General features: G+C 38.5%; 1 pseudogene across 1 annotated transcript; it reads left to right on the forward strand.

Moving 5' to 3' along the window:
- The first annotated feature begins 588 nt into the window (after positions 1-588).
- Positions 589-24,433, forward strand: LOC308617982 (ceruloplasmin-like; annotated as a pseudogene). The gene is made up of 10 exons: positions 589-3,330; positions 4,165-4,415; positions 5,567-5,779; positions 6,272-6,434; positions 7,113-7,614; positions 14,445-14,599; positions 19,153-19,288; positions 19,474-19,476; positions 20,137-20,384; positions 22,915-24,433. The product of its transcript is annotated as a ceruloplasmin-like (transcript).
- Positions 24,434-24,817: the final 384 nt, after the last annotated feature.

The raw sequence follows: 24,817 nt of genomic DNA on the forward strand, positions 1-24,817 counted from the left end.
GAAGGACAGGACTGCAAACATAATTTACCTATGGATGAGCCATAAAATACAACATTACCTAAGATGAAGTGCTCTCCTGACTCCCCCCAAAATAGAAGCCAGTCCTAGTCATTTGTTGAGAAGAAAAGAAAAGAACAATGAACTAACACCATTTTCATTGTCTCAGGGGAGGATGCTAACTTTGAATGCCTACATTGTGTCAGACTGGAAGAGGTCCTCACAGAAGCCCTGAGGTTTCATTATTATTACCTTCATGTTACAGGTAGGAAGGGACTGGAGTTTAGAATGATTATGCAACTCATCCCAAATCACGCAGCTAGTAAATGGCAGAGAGAGAATTGGAGGTAGATCTGTTTGAAGTGAATACATTAGACTTTCTTTGAACTTATTGGGGTACTTACTGAGGGAAAAATATCCCAGCTGAATGGCTCTTCTTTATTTCCAGAGTGAGAATTGGAGGTAGATCTGTTTGAAGTGAATACATTAGACTTTCTTTGAACTTATTGAGGTACTTACTGAGGGAAAAATATCCCAGCTGAATGGCTCTTCTGTTGTCTACATTCCAAAGTAAAATTAATGTTCCTAAAAGAAAGAGGAAGCACGTTATAGAATTTTGATAAAGGGACATCTGAAAACCCATTTAAGGCATCCTGTCCCCCTGCCTGATGGGTGGATCCTTCTACAGCAGCTGGTCGAGGTCACAGTGACAGGGAAGGTTATAAGGTTCTTACATACACAGAGAGAAATGTGGGAGGCTGTAGCGTCCAACAATTCCAGCCCGATTGGATCTCCTCACTTAGGTCAGAGAGCCCATCCCTAACTCCTCTCTTGTGAAACCCATCATGTCTGACCTGCATCTTCTCCCCACTCCTTTCAACTGCTTCCCAAAGGGTGCCAGATGTGAATTCCTTCCTCATGGCTCTCTTGTGGGTGATTGCTCCACCCACCATGGTCCCTCTAGGCCTAGCTTTTCTGAATTTCTTCCAACATCTGCTGGTGACATAAAAATCTGCCAAAGCAGTGGGCTGCTTCCCCAGCTTCCTCTTACAACCCTCCGAAGGATTCACAAATGTGAAAAACGTTGTGATATGACAGCCTGCATGTTGTGACCTGTGTAGAATTTAGCAGCTGTTGCTTATAAGGAAAGTATTTATAGCCTCATTTTTGTAATGCAAAAGAGAAAACAAATTGCAAATATTTTGTTGATTTTTTAAATCAAGTAACTGGAAATGTGCTCCCCTTATAAAAAAACATTTTAAGTATAATAATCCTCTCTCTTCTTCTCAGAACTGTATTTAGTTTATGTCCTTAAGTATGCATATTTATCTGTATGAACGCCCAGAAAAATATATACTTTGATCTTTTGTGTTTTAAAAAATAAATGGGGGCTTCCCTGGTGGCGCAGTGGTTGGGAGTCCGCCTGCCGATGCAGGAGACGCGGGTTCGTGCCCCGGTCCGGGAGGATCCCACATGCCGCGGCATGGCTGGGCCCATGAGCCATGGCCGCTGGGCCTGCGTGTCCGGAGCCTGTGCTCCGCAACGGGAGAGGCCACAACAGTGAGAGGCCCGCATACCGAAAAAAAAAATAAATAAATAAATAAATAAAAAATAAAAAATAAATGAAGTATACTCATGATAGAAAAAAATATGCCGCAATTAAAATGAAAGATGTAGACATCTAGGTAGTGATATATAAAGGTCTCTAAGACTTGTAGTCCAGGAATAAAAGCCAAACTGCAGAACAATACATGCCATATTTGCTGCCTTAATATTACTAAGTGTGGGTTTCTAGACCTAAATCAGAGCGGCACTCTGACTGTTGAAACCACTGTGGCTTTCAAATTGTAAAGTCTCAAACAATACCTAATAGGAATAGATATCCCAATATATGACGATACACAGATCGATGGCAAATAAAGACTCCTACTCTTTTCCTCACTTTTGTAATCCTGGCCAAGGCACTCTATTTATTTGTCCCCCCCAAATGTAACATTTATTTCTTGACATCTCTGGCAGATATACAGTACAAAAGAAGTGGTCCCTAATCTATTGGAGTTATAATCTATTAGGGGTAGAGAAAATACCACATAAAAATTTAAACAATGCAAACTAGTGTGTGGTTAATTGTCAGCTTTGATACAGCTGCTTGAAACTGAGGAGAGTTATTAGTTAGATCCATTAGACAATAACTAGCTTGTCTAGGTATTAGAAAATTGTAATCCGTCTTCACTTTGTTCTTGCAAGATTGCATACCCACCAAGCTTTACGCAGCTTAGACAAGGTACCACAAGACTCACTTCACCACCCTCCATAAGTAGTACCTCTAGCCTTAAGGTGTGTGCCCAAGTTGTTTTTCAGAAACAAGGAGTCACCTCTCATCCAGTTCAAACCCGTTGAGACCACCGATCCCTCACCTGGGCCTGCTCCAGTGTCTGATAGGTGACCTTTTGACATCAGAGGGCCAAAAACTCCACCTTCAGCACATACTAATGCCACAATTTTCTGAACATGTGTTCCATGAAGAAACACGAAGCTCATTTTTACCTGCGCAGAACGACAGTTACTTCACCTTTTTCTTACCTCCAATCACCTTCCCCCGAGTCTCAGACCACCCTGCTTCTTTATCCCATAAATATCCCAAGCCTCTCGCCTTTGAGGAGGCAGATTTGAGACTTGTTTTTCTCTCTTCTCACTTGACTGCTTTGCAAAAAAACCTTTTCTTTGATGCAAACCTTGGTGTCTCAGCGTTTGACTTGGTGCCCATCGGGCAAATAAACCTGATTTGGTAACATAATGAATTGAGAAAGAGGGGGATGTCTGTAGACTAGACTAGACTAGAGGTGATTCCTATAATCCAGAAATAGATAAGAATCATTAGGGGTTGATGGATAATCTGGGTAGCCCATCTACCTGGTAATTCAACAAGCTCTTAATTGGCAACGTACACTGGGTCAAGAACCAGTATTCTCTATGTGTTGTGCCACATTTCACCTGGCCTGACTAATGAAAACTAAATGCATTTGGAATGGAAGTGACATATATGTAGACGAAGTGTTTGATGAGCTCTTTTGCAGCCCTGATCTATGTAAACAGACACAAATAAAGGAAGAACATCTGGATTATAAAATGAAGGCAAACATCACTCAGTTAGCCTATCCAGGAGCAAGGTTTGAAAATGAAGATCCTTTTACCACTGACCTTTCTGGTTTTTATTAGTTCTCCAGGTTGGACAATAGAGGGGCACTACTGCATAGGCATTAGAGAAACTACTTGGAATTATGTTCCTACTGGTAAATATATGCTCAATGTAATGCCTATTTCAGAAGATCAGTAAGTAATACCTTCACACTGAAAAAGCTGCTATCAGAAGCAAACGTTGATCATTATTATTCACTGATAAAATACTGCTAACGAATTTTCCATGATTGACCCTTTCAGGGCACATTCGCTATTAGAACCGCTTCCTTTGAATTTTTAGTATAAGCATGACATGGAAGACAGCTATTAATATAAATCAGAAATTGCTCCTTCCTGGGATTATTGTCACTCTTTGCCTCGTGATGCATATTTCAGGGATCATCTCTAATTCTGTATTTATCATCGATTTTGTTTGAGTGGTGCTTAAGATGTAAAACAACACTTTTCCTTCTCATATGGAGTCTATGGCAGAGACTGTAAAATTGCAGCTCTCTTCTTGATTTCTCTGTTCAGATAATTGGGACGAGGAAATCTAGAGGTTATGAGTCGGGTTCTGATTTACTATGTTTGTGTGCCAAGTTGCCCCCAATTCTACCAACAAATCCACGAATCATTGAAATGTGTAAACAATCTTAACTTGTAGGAATTGATCTGATGCTTGAGAGCTAAAGTAACCTCAGGGTAGGGTTAGAAATCTTTCGTGGTTCAGTACAAAGAATTTGATAAGTCACTTAAACCGAAATACCATGTATATTACTTGCTACATTTGCATTTGATCTCTTCACCAGAACTTCCAAACTTCTCCTTGCCTACTACCCTGTTTTTGACTCCTCCTAGGTTTTCACCAGTATCTGGGTTTGCTCTATAAAATTAGGCTGTAACGCTTCTTACTTCTAGTTTCAGTTGATTTAACACTGTTTTCTTTCCAGTCAAACATTGTTCAAGTTCTTGTTTGTTTGTTTACAGAGAGTTTCAGTCCCAAACATATCTAAAGCAAAGCCAAGATAGGATAGGACCTGTTTATAAAAAGGCTTTGTATTTTGAGTACACGGATGATACATTTTAAACGATCATTGAGAAACCATCCTGGTTGGGATTTTTAGGTTCAATCATGAAAGCAGAGGCTGGAGACCCCGTTTGTGTACATGTGAAAAATTTTGCTTCAAGAAACTATAGTTTCCATCCTCACGGAATCAACTGCACTAAAGAAAACGAAGGTAAGTGGGTCCCCTTTCCTTAGATTCCTGAGCTTTTGCTTATGAAGAGCATGAGCCCCAAACCTCAGGAAAAGAAAGGTAATTATGAACTAGGAGTAGTTTGGGGTGAATGTGGACTTTTACTTCAGATGTCCTTAATTTTTATATCCCAGGTTTTTCTTTAATTTCTCATTTGAAATGAGTAGACCCTCCCCCCTGCACCCAGTGCAATTTCTGGAAAAGAAAACACACTTTTCTCTCATGTAAATAAATAAATAATTGGGGGATGGGTAGGAGACACTCATGAGCTAAATGTTAGGTTGGCAGAAATATTGTTCTGCCTTCATCTCATTTCCATTTCCTAGTGGATGAGGATTAGCTTCTTGGAAAACATCACTGTCAGGTGAAGTCCCTGTTTTCCAGACAGTATCTTCTCCCCTAAACATTCACATTCACAACTGCCTGATGGTGTTGGAAAAAGGAAGGGAAGAGAAAGCTAACAAATAGGGTTTTGTGTTCAACATGGAGCAAGGTCGTCTCAAAAGATGATAAACGATAGGTTGGTCATGCTTCAAAGTCTTCTGTTGAATGAAAGAATGTTACCTATAACTATCAGATTCCGGCTTCCAGAGGTGGAGATCTGAAGCCTAATTCTAGGAGAGGAAGCAAAAAAAGATAGCAAGACGCCAGATTCAGACTAGGTAGTAGCTCAGTATAATATCAGCTATGCAGAAGGCCACTTCCCGATGCCTGTGGGCAGCTTGTAGATAACATGGATGCTCTTGAGGCCCTGGGTCCCAAAGTCTGATCTGCAGTATAGAAAATACGGAGGTCAACTCAGGATCCTAGCTCTCTGTGTCCAAGATCTAGCACATAGTAGGTACACAATAAATATGTGTGGAATCTATCAATAAAGGTGATGATAGTCTGTTAATATGCTGCCTGACTCATTCCAATTTAGTCTGGAAACTGACCAAGGTGTGCATTCAGGTCGAAACTAAGTAAGGGGGATCTAGGGAGACAGGAGGCAGGAGAAAGGAAGGTGGAGATGCACACTTTATTCTAAAAATACAAATTAACATACATTCGTGACTTAATGGAGAAAGCGTGGGTCACATTCAAAACAGTGTCGTCCGGTGGTTACTGTGACCATGCTGCAGGTTGTTTTCTAGGCTCTCTCTATCCTGATAACACTACAGGCCTGCAAAAGGAAGATGACCGGCTAGAGCCAGGGGCAGAGTATACTTACCGGTGGTTTGTAGAAGCAACTCAGGGGCCTTGTTCCGATGACAGTAACTGCATGACACGGATGTACCACTCCCATGTAGAAACTCTAAAAGATGTGGCTTCAGGACTTCTTGGACCAATTCTGACTTGTAAAAGAGGTTACATTTTAAAAATCTCATTGTAGCAATAGAGCCAACCAAGATACGTGGGGTCTCCCTCACTCTTCCAGTGGAATTTTGCTATCAAATGAGCTCTCTTTGCCTGCCTTGACCTTGATTCTCCAGTCAAGAAAGTAATGTTGTCACTGGAACTCTGAGCTCTAGATGGCAATCTTGAGTCCAATGCCTCCATTCAAGTCCAAGAGTGCAGGTTGGACACTAGATGGTAGTCAAACCCAGTAATTGTCACCTTAGCCACCTTCACACAAAACTGCCACCCTTCTACAGAGAAGTGTTGAACCCACAGGGTGGGAGGAAATAGGGAGATGAGAGGCTGTCTGCCTGTTCCTTGCATGCTCAGTTCCTTAGGTTTCTGTCTGTGGAGGTGCAAGATTTTCCTTTTACATTTTGAGTGGAATCAGTTAGAATCACTAGTTTATTTCCTAGCAAAAAGAATTTCTACAAAGAGGAAGTTTTGCTGTTTTGTTTCAGGAACCCTGGATAGAGACATGGAAAAAAATATCCACGAGTCTTACGTTCTGATGTTTTCTATAACTGTGTAGCTGGTGTATCGATGACAATATTAATATATATACTGAATCTGGCCAAGTTAATGCTAGAGATTCTGGCTTCTGGGAGAGGAATCTCATGTGCTGTAAGATTATAAAGAACTTTCTCATTCATTATATCCTATAATTCTAACTTCTATGATTCTATTTCGTGATTTCCCTTTGTTTGAGTTTGTTTGAATGAGTTTTTATTTCCCAGTTTCTTGCTCCAGGTATGCTGGTTGATAGGCAAGTCATCTAGTAAATCCTCTTGGTTTCCAAAGTTTCATAGCAAGTAAAGTTAAACAGATGCATTTGTTTCTAACATCTGATATAGATCAAAAGTAGGTGGTGACAGTATAGCAAAGATGTAATTTTAAGGTAATAAAATATTATAGAAAAACAAAGACATAACTGACCAGATATCTTATGGAAATGTGTTTCTATGTAGAACCTTTCAGAAAAGATGTTCTTATCTCAGTCACCTTTATTCTTGTTTTCTTCTTCCATGGACTTAGCTTCTTTCTATTCTTTTCCCTTTTTCACTGTTTCCTGCTTTTTAGCTTACTTTTCCTCCTCTTGCCTCTAAATTTGTGTGCTCCTCAGCTTTAATCAGAAACAATGCTTACGGCCTCTTTTTTGGGAAAATAAATCAGTCCTGTCGTAGATTATGCATGAGAACAATGATGATACTGCCAGGCTTATGTGATGAGAAAATGCATAGAATGTATACCATGTGGCCTTGATCTAACATGCTTGATAGGTTAATTTACATCTGTTTTCAGCAATAAATGGATACATGTATGGAAATCTGCCCAATCTCACCATGTGTGCAGAGGACAGGGTCAAGTGGTATTTTATTGGCATGGGAGGTGTGTTGGACACACACTCCATCTTTACCCATGGACAAACTCTGATCTCTTGGAATCACAGAAAAGACACCGTCACTGTCTTCCCTGCCTCAATGCAAGATGCCTTTTTGGTGGCCAAGGGTGCTAGAGAGTGGATGCTGGGCTGTCAGATACGTGGTAGGGATTTATTCCTTTTACATAATACAGGGTCAGGGGACTCCCAGGGTTACAACCCATTACAAATGCTTCATCTTTCAAATGGGGGAAACTACCATTGGGGAGGTGATAAGACTGCCTTTTGGAAAGTCAGTGACACAGTTAGGACTAGAACCCACGTCTCTGACACCTTTAACTTTATGGTAATAAACCCTTTTAGGTATATAGGGATTATTTTTGTTGTTGTTTTTACAAAAAAGAAGTTTATATTCATTACCTGGTGAGCCTTACAAGAAAGCCCTGAGTGTCAGACAGAGCGTGTATTATTACACCTTTTTTAAAAATTGAGAATACAAGTTCCAAGAGGTTAAAACACGTACCCAAAACCCTATGAGAGCCAGGAATTATGTAGGACCAAGCAATTCTAATCCAGTACCCAGTAAATCTCCTTATTTTAGTTTATTTCCCTCTTCAATCACACTTCACATTTAATGATAGGAAGGCCTGTTATGAAGTTATTGATCTTCTCTATTCTTAAATATGACTAAACTCTACATATAATCATCTAAACGTTTTGTTTTATTTCTCAATCAGTAAACATGATTGTTACTAGAACTGAAGAATCTTTTTCTTTTTTCTTTTTGTACAAAAATGGGGTTTACTGGGCTTCCCTGGTGGCGCGGTGGTTGAGAGTCCGCCTGCCGATGCAGGGGACACAGGTTCGTGCCCCGGTCCGGGAAGATCCCACATGTTGCAGAGTGGCTGGGCCTGTGAGCCATGGCCGCTGAGCCTGCGCATCTGGAGCCTGTGCTCCACAGCGGGAGAGGCCACAACAGTGAGAGGCCCACATACCGGAAAAAAAAAAAAATGGGGTTTACTTCTCTGAGAAAAACCTTTCTTTTTTCTAAGTCCCATACGTTGGTTAGCATCATACTTCAATTAATTATTTAAACAACTAAACAACAAGTATTTATTGGGATTTCCTATGTGCTGTGTCCCTCCCAGGGTTGTGAGAAAAAGGAGACCCACACACAGCTATAATAACTCGACAGAATTTAATGATAAAAAGGTTCTCAGAAAGAAGTATTGTTTTAACATATGTTTTAAAGGTTAAAATGTACACTCAGCCCCACTCCTCCTATTTACCTCGTTCACAGATCTTACCTTTAAATCAGGTCTTTCCTCCTCAACTCTGCAGAAAAATATAGGGTCAGCCTAGGCACAGTTGAGAAAGCTTCTGAAAGTTCTTTGGCTGATGGACCCCATAGCCTTCCCCTGTGTTTCTTCTCTTCCTGTGACCTACAGTTTTGGGGGTTTGTTTGTTTGTTTGGTTTTGGTTTTTTGTTTTGTTTTGTTTTTAGGAATTACAAGAATACATGAATAGACTTGCTGGAAAGAAAGGAAGAAAAGAAAGAGGAAGGAGCCGGGGCAGGGGGTAGTGAAGGAGGGAGGGAGAATTTGGTGGCGGCAGCAGACAGAAAGAGTGAAAGTCTAATATGGTATCTGGGAGCCACCTTATAGGACCTCCAGAGAGTTGAAAATTAAATAAGCCAGCTGATAAACTTGTGGTAGCTTCAAATTGGCCAAGGCAGAGAGTTTACACTACCAAAATTAGCAAAAAATGAAAAAGAAAGAGAAGAATCAGATTTTGTGTTCACCTTTAGAGAAATGGTTTAAGAATAGACCTTTAGTCTAACCCTACCCCACTACCATCCCAGTTCCCTCTCAGAGAATAAACCCTGTAAGCAAGTTTGCGTGAATACCTGTAAACCTGTTTACCATGCATTTTCATACAATATATATGAACATGTAGAAATAAAAAATGCACAGTTATTGTTTTGTGTTTTGTTCTACATAAGTAGATCACACTGCATATAAGTTTTATTTAATTATATAACTTTTAAAAATAGGCTATTATTTTTATATAATAGGTTTTTCTTTATTCTGCTGCTTGCTTTCTTCACTCATCGATATGCCTTCAAATCTTTTCCATGACATTCCCTATACCTCTAACTTACTCTTTTAAACAGTTGTATAGTTTTCCATATTTGAGATATAGCCTAATTTATTTAAACATTTGCCTACTGATAGATATTTAAATAGCTTTCACCTTCTTGGTTCACTAACAGTGTTATAGCTAACCCCCCCCCCTTTTCATACTTGTAACTCATTTATTTATTTATTTTTTTACATCTTTATTGGAGTATAATTGCTTTACAATGGTGTGCTAGTTTCTGCTTTATAACAAAGTGAATCAGTTATACATATACATATGTTCCCATATCTCTTCCCTCTTGCGTCTCCCTCCCTCCCACCCTCCCTATCCCACCACTCTAGGTGGTCACAAAGCACCAAGCTGATCTCCCTGTGCTATGTGGCTGCTTCCCACTAGCTATCTATTTTACATTTGGTAGTGTATATATGTCCATGCCACTCTCTCACTTCATCCCAGCTTACCCTTCCTCCTCCCTGTGTCCTCTAGTCCATTCTCTATGTCTGCATCTTTATTCCTGTCCTGCCCCTAGGTTCTTCATGACATTTTTTCCCCTTAAATTCCATATATATGTGTTAGCATACGGTATTTGTCTTTCTCTTTCTGACTTACTTCACTCTGTATGACAGACTCTAGGTCCATCCACCTCATTACAAATAGCTCAATTTTGTTTCTTTTTATGGCTGAGTAATATTCCATTGTATATATATGCCACATCTTCTTTATCCATTCATCTGTGGATGGACACTTAGGTTGCTTCCATGTCCTGGCTATTGTAAATAGAGCTGCAATGAACATTGTGGTACATGACTCTTTTTGAATTATGGTTTTCTCAGGGTATATGCCCAGTACTGGGATTGCTGGGTCATACGGTAGTTCTATTTTTAGTTTTTTGAGGAACCTCCATATTGTTCTCCATAGTGGCTGTATCAATTTACATTCCCACCAACAGTGCAAGAGGGGTCCATTTTCTCCACACCCTCTCCAGCATTTATTGTTTGTAGATTTTTTGGTGATGGCCATTCTGACTGTTGTGAGATGATGCCTCATTGTAGTTTTGATTTGCATTTCTCTAATGATTATTAATGTTGAGCATCCTTGCATGTGTTTGTTGGCAATCTGTATATCTTCTTTGGAGAAGTGTCTATTTAAGTCTTCTGCCCATTTTGGGAATGAGTTGTTTGTTTTTTTTGATATTGAGCTGCATGAGCTGTTTGTAAAATTTGGAGATTAATCCTTTGTCAGTTGTTTCATTTGCAAATATTTTCTCCCATTCTGAGGGTTGTTTTTTCATCTTGCTTATGGTTTCCTTTGCTTTGCAAAAGCTTTGAAGTTTCATGAGGTCCCATTTGTTTATTTTTGTTTTTATTTCCATTTCTCTAGGAGGTGGGTCAAAAAGGATCTTGCTGTGATTTATGTCATAGAGTGTTCTGCCTACGTTTTCCTCTAAGAGTTTGATAGTGTCTGGCCTTACATTTAGGTCTTTAATCCATTTTGAATCTATTTTTTTGTATGATGTTAGGGAGGGTTCTAATTTCATTCTTTTACATGTAGCTGTCCAGTTTTCTCAGCACCACTTATTGAAGAGACTGTCTTTTCTCCATTGCGTATTCTTGACTCCTTTATCAAAAATAAGGTGACCATATGTGCGTGGGTTTATCTCTGGGCTTTCTATCCTGTTCCATTGATCTATATTTCTGTTTTTGTGCCAGTACCATATTGTCTTGATTACTGTACCTTTGTAGTATAGTCTGAAGTCAGGGAGTCTGATTCCTCCAGCTCTGTTTTCTTCCTTCAAGATGTTTTGGCTATTCAGGGTCCTTTGTGTCTCCATACAAATTTTAAGATTTTTTGATTTAGTTCTATAAAAAATGCCATTGGTAATTTGATAGGGATTGCATTGAATATGTAGATTGCTTTGGGTAGTGTAGTCATTTTCACACTATTGATTCTTCGAATTCAAGGACATGGTATATCTCTCCATCTATTTGTGTCATCTTTGGTTTCTTTCATCAGAGTCTTACTGTTTTCTGAATACAGTTCTTTTACCTCCTTAGGTAGGTTTATTCCTAGGTATTTTATTCTTTTTGTTGCAATGGTGAATAGGATTGTTTCCTTAATTAACTTTCTGATCTTTCATTGTTAGTGTATAGGAATGCAAGAGATTTCTGTGCATTAATTTTGTATCCTGCAACTATACCAAATTCACTGATTCTAGTAGTTTTCTGGTGTCATCTTTAGGATTCTCTATGTATAGTATCATGTCATGTGCAAACACTGACAGTTTTACTCCTTCTTTTCCAATTTGTATTCCTCCTAGTTCTCTTTCTTCTCTGATTGCTGTGGTTAAAACTTCCAAAACTATGTTGAATAATAGTGGTGAGAGTGGACATCCTTGTCTTCTTCCTGATCTTAGAGGAAATGCTTTCAGTTTTTCACCACTGAGAATGATGTTTGCTGTGGGTTTGTCATATATGGGCTTTATTATGTTGAGGTAGGTTCCCTCTATGCCCACTTTCTGGACAGTTTTTATCAGAAATGGGTGTTGAATTTTGTCAAAAGCTTTTTCTGCATCTATTGAGATGATCATATGGGATTTTATTTTTTCAGTTTGTTAATATGGTGTATCACATTGATTGATTTGTGTACAATGAAGAATCCTTGTATCCCTGTGATAAACCCCACTTGATCATGGTGTATGATCCTTTTAATGTGTTGTTGGATTCTGTTTGCTAGTATTTTTTTTGAGGAGTTTTGCATCTATAGTCATCAGTGATTTGGTCTGTAATTTTCTTTTTTTGTAGTATCTTTATCTGCTTTTGATGTGAGGGTGATGGTGGCCTCATAGAATGAGTTTGGGCGTGTTCCTTCCTCTGCAAATTTTGGAAGAGTTTGAGAAGGATGGGTGTTAGCTCTTCTCTAAGTGTTTGATAGAATTCACTGTGAAGCCATCTGGTCCTGGACTTTTGTTTGTTGGAAGATTTTTAATCACAGTTTCAATTTCATTACATGTGACTGGTCTGTTCATATTTTCTATTTCTTCTTGGTTCAGTCTTGGATGCTTAAACCTTTCTAAGAATTTGTCCATTTCATCCAGGTTGTTCATTTTATTGGCATAGAATTGCTTGTAGTAGTCTCTTATGATGCTTTGTATTTCTGTAGTGTCCCTTGTAACTTCTCCTTTTTCACTTCTAATTTTATTGATTTGAGCCCTCTCCCTCTTTTTCTTGATGAGTGTGGCTAAAGGTTTATCAAATTTGTTTATCTTCTCAAAGAACTAGCTTTTAGTTTTATTGATCTTTGCTACTGTTTTCTTTGTTTCTATTTCATTTTTTTCTGCTCTGATCTTTATGATTTCTTTCCTTCTACTAACTTTGGGTTTTGTTTGCTCTTCTTTATCTAGTTCCTTTAGATGTAGGTTAGATTGTTTATTTGAGATTTTTCATGTTTCTTAAGGTAGGATTGTATTGCTATAAACTTCGCTCCTAGAACTGCTTTCGCTGCATCTCATAGGGTTTGGATCACTGTGTTCTCGTTGTCATTTGTCTCTAGGTATTTTCTGATTTCCTCTTTGATTTCTTCAGTGATCTCTTGGTTATTTAGTAACATATTTTTTCACCTCCATGTGTTTGTGTTTTTTACATTTTTCCCTGTAATTTATTTCTAATCTCATAGCATTGTGGTTGGAAAAGATGCTTGATATGATTTCAATTTTCTTAAATTTACTGAGGCTTGATTTGTGACCCAAGATGTGATCTATCCTGGAGAATGTTTTGTATGTACTTGAGAAGAAAGTGTAATCTGCTGTTTTTGGATGGAATGTCCTATAAATATCAATTAAATCTATCTGGTCTCTTGTGTCATTTAAGGCTTGTGTTTTCTTACTAATTTTCTGTCAAGATTTAATTTCATCTTCTGTCCAGGAGTGAGGAAAATTACAGCCTTTTCCTCCACCCTTGACAGATCAGCTAGGAAACCTACAAGTCACTCCCAGGCACCCACATATAACGTTTCCATAAGTCACATGGCATTTCTGTAGTCACACGATGTTTTCATATATCAAATGGCATTTCCATACATTGCCTAGTATTTCCAGAAGTCACATGGCATTTCCATACACCCAGATCTTGTTTCAGTCCTGATGTCTGTGTGTCTATTGGCGTCCATTTTCTGGCATGGACCCTGAGAAGATGGATGTACGTGCTGACGGGGAAAAACTTTTACTTTTCTTGGCTCCTCATCAGGCTCTCGGGCTTTGCAACCTCTGGAGGGAGATCTATTCTATCCAGTTCCCAGTGCTTTTGAGTGGGCTCTTATCTTTAGTAACAGCATCATATTTGTTTTCTCTAGGATTCTGGCCAAATGTACTAAGATAAATAACAAAATAGGACGCTCTAGATTCCTTTATTATTTATACAAAAAAAACACCCTTTTTAGAAAAGGAAAAACAAGCATAGTGTTTGAGACTGTAGAATTGCCATGGGAGGCAAAGAGTTGCTTTACTTCGCTAGCATCTAGTGTCCACAAAGTCTCTTCAAGGCTCTGATTTTAGTACTTGTAGCACAAGTTTAAGGAGAGTTCTTTCTGCTTAGTTCATCTCAAAACCATCTCTGTTTCAGAATTTTTAGAGCCACAGATTCAATCTGCCTCCAAATAGAAAGAAGTTTTATAACAAATTATATACCTCCAGTTCTTGGCTTGGGTTGAAAGGGAGAGAGAGTAAAATGAAGGGTCTTTACTTTGTGAGAGAAATAATTGTCCTGGGTCAATGAAGATGCCTTGCAGCTTCTCCAAATCCTCCATGAGGGTGAAAGGGGAAAAGAATAAAAGTCTTAAATAATGAGGCTGGTCAAGAAAGAAAATAAAGTGTTCCACTTCTAAATTGAGTGTTTTCATAGGCATTAACTGATGCTCATCGAAGTAAGTTTTCTAGAGCTGGAGCTTATAAAAATTCTAGACGACTTAAAGGCAAAAACCATGTGTCATAAACCAGCAATGGTCCATTTGTTAAATGTGTTTTTGTTTCATTTGGCTGCATGTTAAGGAAAAGAATAAGTCACTGTGTATATACTTAAGGGGACAGATGACTCATAATTTAAATAAATGACAACTATCCACACATTTTCCTTTTTCTATTTCCTAGGTCCCATAATATTTCTTAGCCCTGGCGAGAAACTCTATGCTGTCTTTAAAAATAATGCCTCAAGGCCGTATTCTATTCATGCTCATGGGGTGAAAACAAACTATTCCACTGTTGTTCCAACACAGCCAGGTAACTGCTTTGGGAGAAAGAAAAGTCCCAAAGCTTCATGCAGGACTGTGGGGCTAATGTTTGCTCTTTTTTTTTCCTGTTTTTGTTTGTTGGTTGGTTTTGTGGAATACCTACTATATGCCATGCCATATTTTTTTTAATTGAAGTACAGTTGATTTACAATATTATATTAGTTTCAGGTGTACAACATAGTGACTCAAAATTTTTATAGATTATATTCCATTTATAGTTATTATAAAATACTGGCTTTATTCCCTGTACTGTACAATACAATATATCATTATAGCTTATTTATTTTATACATAGTAGTTTGTACCTCTTATTCCCCTGCTCTTATCTTGCCTCTCCCCACTTCTTTTTCCTCACTGGTAACCACTGTTTTGTTCTCTATATCCATGAGTTTGTTTCTTTTTTGTTATATTTACTAGTTTGTTTTATTTTTTAGATTTCACATATAAGTGATATTATAGTATTTGCCTTTCTCTGTCTGAGTTATTTCACTAAACATAATACCCTCCAGGTCCATCCATGTGGTTGCAAATAGCAAAATTTCATTCTTTGTTATAGTGAGTAGTATTCCATTGTGTGTGTATGTGTGTGTGTGTGTGTGTATAACATCTTCTTTATCTATTCATCTGTTGAAGGACACTTAGGTTGCTTCCTTGTCTTGGCTATTGTAAATAATGTTGCTATGAACTTTAGGGTCCATGTATATTTTCAAATTAGTGTTTTCAATTTCCTTGGATATATATCCATGAGAGGAATTGCTGGATCATATGGTAGTTCTATTTTTAGTTTTTTGAGGAACCTCCATACTGTTTTCCATAATGGTTGTTCCAATTTACAAACAAAACCTAAAGTTAGTAGAAGAAAGAAAGCATAAAGATCAGAGCAGAGATAAATGAAATAGAGATTTCAAAAAGCAATAGAAAAGATCAATGAAACTAAGAGTTGGTTCTTCAAAAAGATAAACAAAATTGATAAACCTTTAGTCAGACTCATCAAGAAAAAGAGAGAGAGGGCCCAAATCAATAAAACCAGAAATGAAAGAAAATTTACAAATGACACCACAGTAACATAAATGATCATAAGAGATTACTACAAATAATTATATGCTAATAAAATGGACAACCTAGAAGAAATGAATAAATTCCTAGAAACATAAAATCTTCCAAGACTGAATCAGGAAGAAAAATAGAAAACATGAACAGATCAATTACCAGTAATGAAATTGAATCAATTAAAATTAAAAAAAAAAACCTAACAAACAAAAGTCCAGCACCAGATAGCTTCACAGGTGAATTCTACTAAACGTTTAGAAAACAGTTAACACCTATCTTTCTTAAACTATTCCAAAAAATTGCAGAGGAAGGAATGCTTCCAAACTTATTCTATGAGGCCATCATCACCCTGATACCAAGACCAGACAAAGATATCACAAAAAAGAAAATTATAGGCCAATATCACTGATCAACACAGATGCAAAAATCCTCAACAAAATACTAGCAAACCAAATTCCATGATATACTAAAAGGATCATATACCATAATCAAGTGGGATTTATCCCAAGGATGCAAGGATGGTTCAATATCTACAACTCAATCAGTGTGATACCTCACATCAACAAATTGAAGAGTAAAACCATATGATCTTCTCAATAGATGCAGAAGAAGTTTTGAAAAATTTCAACATCTATTTATGATAAAAACTCTCAACAAAGTTGGTATAGAGAGAATATACCTCACCATAATAAAGGCCATATATGACAAGCACACAGCTAACATTATACTCAATGGTGAAATGCTGAAAGCATTTCCTCTAAGATCAGGAGCAAGACAAGGATGTCCACTCTCACCACTTTTATTCAACATAGTATTGGAAGTCCCAGCCACAGCAGTCAAACAAGAAAAAGAAATAAAAAGAATCCAAACAGGAAAACAAGAAGTAAAACCATCACTGTTTGCAGATGATATGATACTATACATAGAAAATCCTAAAGGTGCCACCAAAAAACAGCTAGAGCTCAGCAATGAATTTGGTAAAGTTGTAGAATACAAAATTAATATACAGAAATTTGTTTCATTTCTATACACTAACAACAAAATATCAGAAAGACAAATTAAGGAATAAATTAAGAAATTAATCCCATTTACAATCACATCAAAAGGAATAAAGTACCTAGGAACAAACCAACCTAAGGTGGTAAAAGACCTGTACTCGGAAAACTATAAGGTGCTGAGAAAAGAAATTGAAGACAACACAAACAGGTGGAAAGATATACCACTCTTGGAGTGAAGACAAACTATTCCACTGTTGTTCCAACACAGCCAGGTAACTGCTTTGGGAGAAAGAAAAGCCCCAAAGCTTTTATGCAGGACTGTGGGGCTAATGTTCTTTCTTAAATACGGGTGTAGTTCCAGATGAGCGGGATTAGTGGACTAGTAAGAAGGGCCTGAAGAACAAGTTTGGGAAAGAAGTTCCTTTTGCAAATGGAGTTTGCTTCCAGGATGGGGCACCATGTGTATACAATTTGTATGCAACCCCCTAGTGTATACAATTTCTCCTCTAGGGCCACCCTCTCTCCCGCCTCTTTACCTGTCCAGCTGTCAGGTATTTGTGCTATGTTCATTCTCTCCAACTCAAGTGCTAAAGTAGGAGTGGAGTACATGATGCAGTGTGTGAGGGAGAGGGCAAGGGAAAGAGTTAAGCAGGTAAGAAAAAGGGATGAACCTCATGTGCTAATCACTGTGGCATCACCACTATACATGTGGCATCCTGCTCAGCATTCTAAACTCAAAGAAAATGAATACTTTTTAATATAAATGCCCAGGAGGCAGACTCTAAAATGAAGATTCGTGTGCAGGTAGTGCTCTTGGGGTCAATAACTATGGGGGAAAAAAGGAAAGAAGCAGAATTGGGCAGGAGGAAAGTTTTAATAAGGATACAGGCTCAATAGAAGTCACAGCCATAACCCTGTGAGAAATTCCAAAGATTGGGTGGCCCTCAACTCTCTTGAATTGGGGAAAGAAAGCTGGACCTTTATGTCCCTGCCTCAGTCATTAGATGCAGGGATTGGGGGCATGGCTATTGACACCTGGTGGAGCATTTTTCAAGAGGGATGTGAAAGGGGCATCCAAAATGTCCTCCATAGTTGCCCACCAACATAAGTAGTTCTGGGAATTAAGGGTATCAAGGAAAGAGCCAAATTCAGAAAAAAAGTTTTGTGGGGCAGAGGGACTGAAGATAGACTTTGATGGTACGTGAAATATTCTCTTTTGATTTTAAAAGCAGACAGTCCTGGGACTTCCCTGGTGGCGCAGTGGTTGAGAGTCCGCCTGCCAATGCAGGGGACACGGGTTCGAGCCCCGGTCTGGGAAGATCCCACATGCCGCAGAGCAACTAAGCCTGTGTGCCACAACTATTGAGCCTGCGCTCTAGAGCCTGCAAGCCACAACTACTGAAGCCTGCACGCCTAGAGCCCAAGCTCTGCAACAAGAGAAGCCACTGCAATGAGAAGCCTGTGACCACAATGAAGAGCAGCCCCCGCTCGCCGCAACTAGAGAAAGCCCGTGTGCAGCAACTAAGACCCAACAATGAAGACCCAATGCAGCCACTCCCCTCCAAAAAAATAAATAATTAAAAAAAAAAAAAAAAAGGCAGACAGTCCTATGGTGGGACCAACATGAATCTCCTATCAAGGGAGTTTGCAAGTCAGCACTTTGTTCTAATTAGTCAGGAAAGGATCATGTTACATGCATTTCACAAACACTTCTGAGTACATGATGTATTCCTGGCACTGCGTGGTGTGCTGGAAGGGGAGGGTTAGTAGTAAGATGATTGTTAAAGATTTGGAAGTGGGGAGGCTGAAGATGGGGTTGGTTAGTGGAAAAGGAAGACTATGTCACAGGTGCTTGGGAAAATTAACTTAAGCCTCTGGAAAGGGGAGATGTAGAATGATATAGCAAGGGGTGAGGGTGGGGACCAAAAGAACTTTCCTGCAAGAGTCAAGAGGATTTATATTAAGTAGGGCTAACGCAAACAGCTTTGGGAGCAGGAAGGAGGTTCATGTGATCCACAAATTGGAAGGTTCAGAGCTGTGATTCAAAACAATTTTGTCACATTTCAAAGGATGAGTTATCTTCACTACAATCAATATTCATTGAACAAATGAATTAGATATTTAATGACTGATGTTTTTCAATGGCAAAATCACTATAAAGTTTTGATCCTGTAACACTGAGAACATAATAGCCAACACTGATAGTGACATCGACCTTGCCCTGTGGGCCAGGTAATGCAACACCAAGGGCTTCCTTTGCACCATCTTGTCTAATCGCTAAATCCCCATTTTATGTGCATGAGGAAACAGAAGTCCAGAACATGTAAACACATTGACTGAGGCCACAAAGCAAGGAGCTGTAGAGCTGGAAGTAAAAACAAGACTATGCTGTTTAACATTTGTATAGCTTTAGAGTTTGTTCATAATCTGGTTCTCCATAAAGAAGTGTGATTTAAAAGATTCTATTTAAATACATTGTATTTGCCTATTTCAGGAGAGATCCGAACATACATTTGGCAGATTCCTGAAAGAGCTGATCCTACCTCAAAGGACTTTGAGTGCGTACCTTGGTTTTACTATTCAACTGTGGACGTGGTTAGGCTAAACTTTAAATCCCAGTTTTTATCTTAGCTCCTCTTAGAAATTATAATGAAAGAAAGGAGTTTATTTTTCTTTTTTAAAAAGTCTTAGTTTTATGTAAACTTTCTAAATACTGCTCAGTTGTTAATTCTACACAGGTTTGCATTTTTCAAGAGCAAACTAAATTAGTACATTATGATTACTTAGATTTAGGATATTTTCCAAAATGTTATAGTGGGTTGGAATATATATATAGATGTATGTAAAATTATATGATAATACCCCCTTCTTTGTTTCACTGAATAAGATTTGGGTTCCAGAAAACAAAGCATGGAGTTTTAAAATTCTATGATTAGTGACAAATAAATGCATACCTAGTATATATCTTTTAAAAACTCTCAACTCTGGAGTTCCAGTTTATTTGTATTTAAAAAAGAAAAAACAAAAGAGTTCCCTCTTTGGTCTTTTAGTTATTTTGGGCCTACTCTCCACCAAACCAAGAACAGACACAGACATTCAACCCCAAAACAAAATAAATATAAACAAACCAAAGCTCCCAGCTGAGAGTGGCTGCGGAGGGAGAGGCATCACAGAGGGGGGGATCTGAAACCTTTAGACACGTCTGTCAACCAACTCCAGCTCCAGGGACTTCTAATTAAAACCAAAGTTCTGTTTTTTAATTAAAATTTCAAAGATGGAGCTAAATCCACTAAGGAATGTGTCTAAAATCCCTTTCAGGAGTTTGTTGTTCTCTTTAGACCTCAACTCTAATGAGTGAGATGATCACTTTTTTCAATCAAGAATTTAGCATGTCAAATATTTTGTTCCTTACACTCATTCAAAACTCAGGATCTGACCTCACTCAAACTAAAACTTGTTTCCACTCTTTTCCTTGACTGGGGAAAGTTGTGGGCACAGTTTGTCATCTTGCTTTGCTTCTCCAGGATCTTAATAGCAGACTGGTAGGTCCTTTGATCGTATGTCGAAAAGACACCAAAGCCAGCATAGTTCACAGTGTTCTCCACTTCATGATTTTTCATGAGAATGAATCCTGGTACTTTGAAGAAAACATCAATACCTATTCTCAAGATTCAAACCAAGTAGACAGGAGTGATGCTACTCCTGACCTCAGCAAGTAAATTCACGGTAATGCCCACTCACTAACTCACTGACTGTAGCCTACAGGTTGTTCTGCCCAAAGGAAACAGACAAAGGTTTACATCTGTCACTCTCAGAACAGTTTAAAGAACATGATCACATAGAGCTGGGGTGCAGATCACGTGGACCAAGAGCCAGATGGTAAAGAGTTAGGCTTGTAGACTGTAGGGTCTCCGCCACGTGCTGTCTTCTATTCAACCCTTGTGGCACAAAAGCACCCACAGAAAAGACGTAAACAAATGTAAGTGGTAAGTTAATAATGTAAGTAAAAGTCAATAAAACCGCATTTATGGGCACTGGAATTTGTATTTCACACAATTTTCACAGGTAAGGAAATATTATTTTTTTTTGATTTTTTCCAACTGTTTAGAAATTTAAAAACCATTCTTTGCTCATGAGCCATAGAGAAAAGGGCAGTGAGTGGGCTGGAACTGGCATGAAGGGTGCAGACCACTGTCCTAGCAGCACTGTGAATTCTCATGTCTCTGGAGCCCTGTAGGCAATGTAAAACCGAGGAGATCAGCTATCGTTTCTGGAGGGTCTGACTGACTACAGGCTCTTCTAAGTATTTTACCTGGATGGACTCAGGGAGAGCTAGGGTTTGAGGCAAACTGAAGAGCACATGGCCCACCCACTCTTCCGCACCACCATTACCAAAGGACCTTCATAGGCAGAACCTTTCAAAATCCCATGCTCATCAACCAAAACTCTTTTATAGATTCATTGTGACTAGATTCGCCTTATTTATGACCTACACCCCCCTCATCTAGAATCACAGTAATAAGACAATTATTCAAATAAAAAAGCATATAAACAATCTCACTTACCACAGTCTTAGTCAAACTTCAGGTCCCAATCCTTTCACCTGAGGAAGTTCAGGGATACGACTCGTTAAGGAATCCTTAACTAAGGCAAATCCAAATACGATCGTTTTCAACTTCTTAGGTTTTATCCCCCTGTAAGAAATATATGTAAATTTAAAATTAATTCGAGGACAACATCCATTCTATCCATAGTCTTTAATAAGCAACACAGAGGGCACAAAGCACTGTCCTAGGCCCTACGGAGATACAAAAGCCATAAGATGGGTCGTCTCTCAAGTGGTTCCGTGTGTTGCCACAGTACAAGGCTGACTTGAGGAGATGCCATGACAGAAATATAAACAGTGCTGTGTTTTAAATTCTTATTTGGGAGGTCGAAAAACGCTTCTTGAAGGGGAGGAGAACTTTGAGTTGAGTATTTAAGGATGCCTGTGAGTCTGTCTAGTAGAAAATGAGGGGAATGACCTTCCAAGTGGAAAGAAGAATGTGAGCTAAGTCACACAGCACCTGGAAAGAAAAAGCCATCTGTGGTTGGAAGACCCTGAATACCCTGTTAACAATTTAAACTTGATCTAAACCGGGGTTTCTCAAGCTTGCCACTGCTGACATTTTGGGTCGGATCACTCTTTGTGGTGAGGCTGTCCGGTGCATTGTAGGATGTTTAACAGCATCCATACCGTCTACCCCCTAGATGCCAGTAGCCCCTTCCCCCAAGTTGTGAGAACTAAACATTGTCTCTGGGCCTTGACTCCCCTGGAGGAGGAAATCCTGTTGAGAACCACTGTACTAAAGGCTTCAAGAGCACTGAGCTAGCGAACAATAGGAATAGACGTGTGTTTTTGGAACAACTCTGGCACTTATGCTCCAAGTGTGGTCCGTGGTCCAGCAGTAGCAGCATCCCTTGGGAGCTTGTTAGAAATGCAGAATTTCAGGTTTCACAGACCCAGTGAATCACAATCTGCATTTTAACAAGATTCCCCCAGCCACGTGCACATCAAAGTTTGAGAAGCACTGATCTAAAGCAGTCCCCTAGTTTTTTTTCTATTACATCCCTCCATCAGCTAAAAGTATTAGAGCCCAAGCTCTATAGATATATGGTTATTAAATATATGCTTGTGCCACTGTAATAACGTATTCTCTGCATTTCCAAAGATGCACACAAAGTAGAAAAGTACAAAGGAGGATATATATATAAAGAGAGAGAGGGTTTTTTAAAATTTTAATATTTTCTTCTCATTAACCATTGGAAGCCACACCTGGAGCGGATTAGAGAGGGGGCGAGACAAGACCTCATGCAAATGGCCATTCCAGTCATACTGGTGACAGATCATGAAGGTTTGATGTAAGACAGTTAAATGGGAACACATTCCTAATATTCTAAGCCTTTTGCGATACTTTTAAGTATACTTTAAATATATAGATATATTTAAGTATCCACCAATGTAAGTATCCTCAGTTGTGAACTGTTCTAGACCAACCCGATTATGTTAAAGCAAAGGCAGTGCTTCATTTCCTCAGGCAAGGAAAACTCTCTATCTAGCATTAGACACACCCATGAATGGGTGTCTTGGTCATATTTAACAGCTTCCTTAGGCTGGCTTTAAAACCCTCATGGCCTCTGAAAATATCATGGTACTTTTTAAAAAAACGTATCACTTCAAATCCTTGTTGAATATAATAAACTGTGTCCTCCACAGCAATTAATGGAAGAAAGTTTGGAAATAACCAAGGCCTGACATTTCATGTTAGGGATGAAGTGAATTGGTATCTGATTGGCATGGGGGGTGAGTTTGACCTGCACACAGTTCACTTTCATGACCACAGCTTTCAATACAAGGTAAGAGGCCTGGGTAGCTTTAGTTACTGTGGTACCTTGTAATCCAGTTATTGGGGCAGCATGGCAAGATAACAGGACAGGAAAGGAAATGACCAAGCCAGAACTGAGGTTCAATACATACAATCTGCAATATATCTGCTGCAAGTAAATAGTTATACCTTTAGCTTTTTATATCCCACAGACATTTGATAAATGCTTCTGAATATATGAATTGCATTTCTTGCTCTATTCTGTTGCTTCTCAATAAGTAAGTAAAACAACTATAATCATCCTTAGTTTTACCCTTTCTTTCCCAACTTATTTTTTTAATTTTCAAACTCTCAGTAACATAAAAGAAAAACTCCTTGAACACTCATATACATTTTGCTGCATTTGCTTTCTCTCTCTCTATATTTTTTTTCTGAATCCAACTGAAAGTAAATTGCAAACATCATGACTCTTCACTCGTAAATACTAAAGCATGTGCATCCTAAGAATAAAGACAATCTACCTCAACCACAAAAACGTTATCACCTTCTTCAAACTAACATTAATTCAATAATACAGTCTAACATACAGTCCATTCAAATATCACCAGTTGTTCCCAAAACGCTCTTTGTAACTTTTTAAAATCCAAGATCTAATCATTTATATTTAGCATTTGGTTGTCATTGTCATATCTTTCCTAAAATCAGGAGACCTTTTCCTTTTTTTTCTTGATCTTTCATGATATTTCGTTTTTGAAATGTCCAGGTCAATTTTGCAGAACGTTCCATATTCTGTATTGTTCTGATCATTTCCTTGTGATTGTACCCCTGTCAAACACCTTTGGCAAGAGCACTACATAGGTGATGCTGTGTACTCCTCCTACATCACATCAAGAGGCACACAAGGTCAGCAGGTCCTAATACTGGGAAGGCTAAGTTTGATAACTTTATGAAGGTGATGTGTACCATTCTCCCCATTTTAAAAGTATCATCTTCCTATTATAATTAATAAGTAATCTGTAAAGTAACTTTTTGTATAGTTTATTACAACAATTTTTCATCTTGTAGTTTTAAAAAGGATCCACTGATGATCCTTGCCTGACTCAATTTTTATAATGGGGATTACAAATGGTGGCCTTCCAATTCTACTATTCCTTCAAGATTTGTTATCAAATTAAAATATGGAACTAGGTGTGAACTGGCTTTATGGTACCTTTATTTATTTTTTTTTATTTTTACTTTTTTTTTGCAGTACACGGGCCTCTCACTGTTGTGGCCTCTCCCGTTGCAGAGCACAGGCTCAGCGGCCATGGCTCACGGGTCCAGCCGCTCCACAGCATGTGGGATCTTCCCGGACCGGGGCACGAACCTGTGTCGCCTGCATCGGCAGGCGGACTTTCAACCACTGAGCCACCAGGGAAGCCCTAAATTACTTTTAAAATCAGGAAAACTATTGAACATATATGTCATACACTATTTAAAATAGGCTGTGCCACTCTTGAGTTTTGTGGATATTTTTTCCGTGGGGTCCACTCTGAATACAAAGACCATGTTTCTCACAAAACCAAAAACATATTAGCCCCAAATATAATTTTTACCTGCAACATCATATTAATACCAAGAATAATATTATTAACACAGTAATAGTAATTATTACTCTTATTCCTATAATCATTCATATTTATTCTTTTTTTTAAATTGAAGTATAGTTGATTTACAATGTGTTAGTTTCAGGTGTACAACAAAGTGATTCAGATATATATATTATATATATATATATACTTTATTCTTTTCCCT

This window comes from Mesoplodon bidens (genome assembly GCF_964165515.1).
Source record: "Mesoplodon bidens genome assembly, chromosome: 5".
Lineage (NCBI taxonomy): Eukaryota > Metazoa > Chordata > Mammalia > Artiodactyla > Ziphiidae > Mesoplodon > Mesoplodon bidens.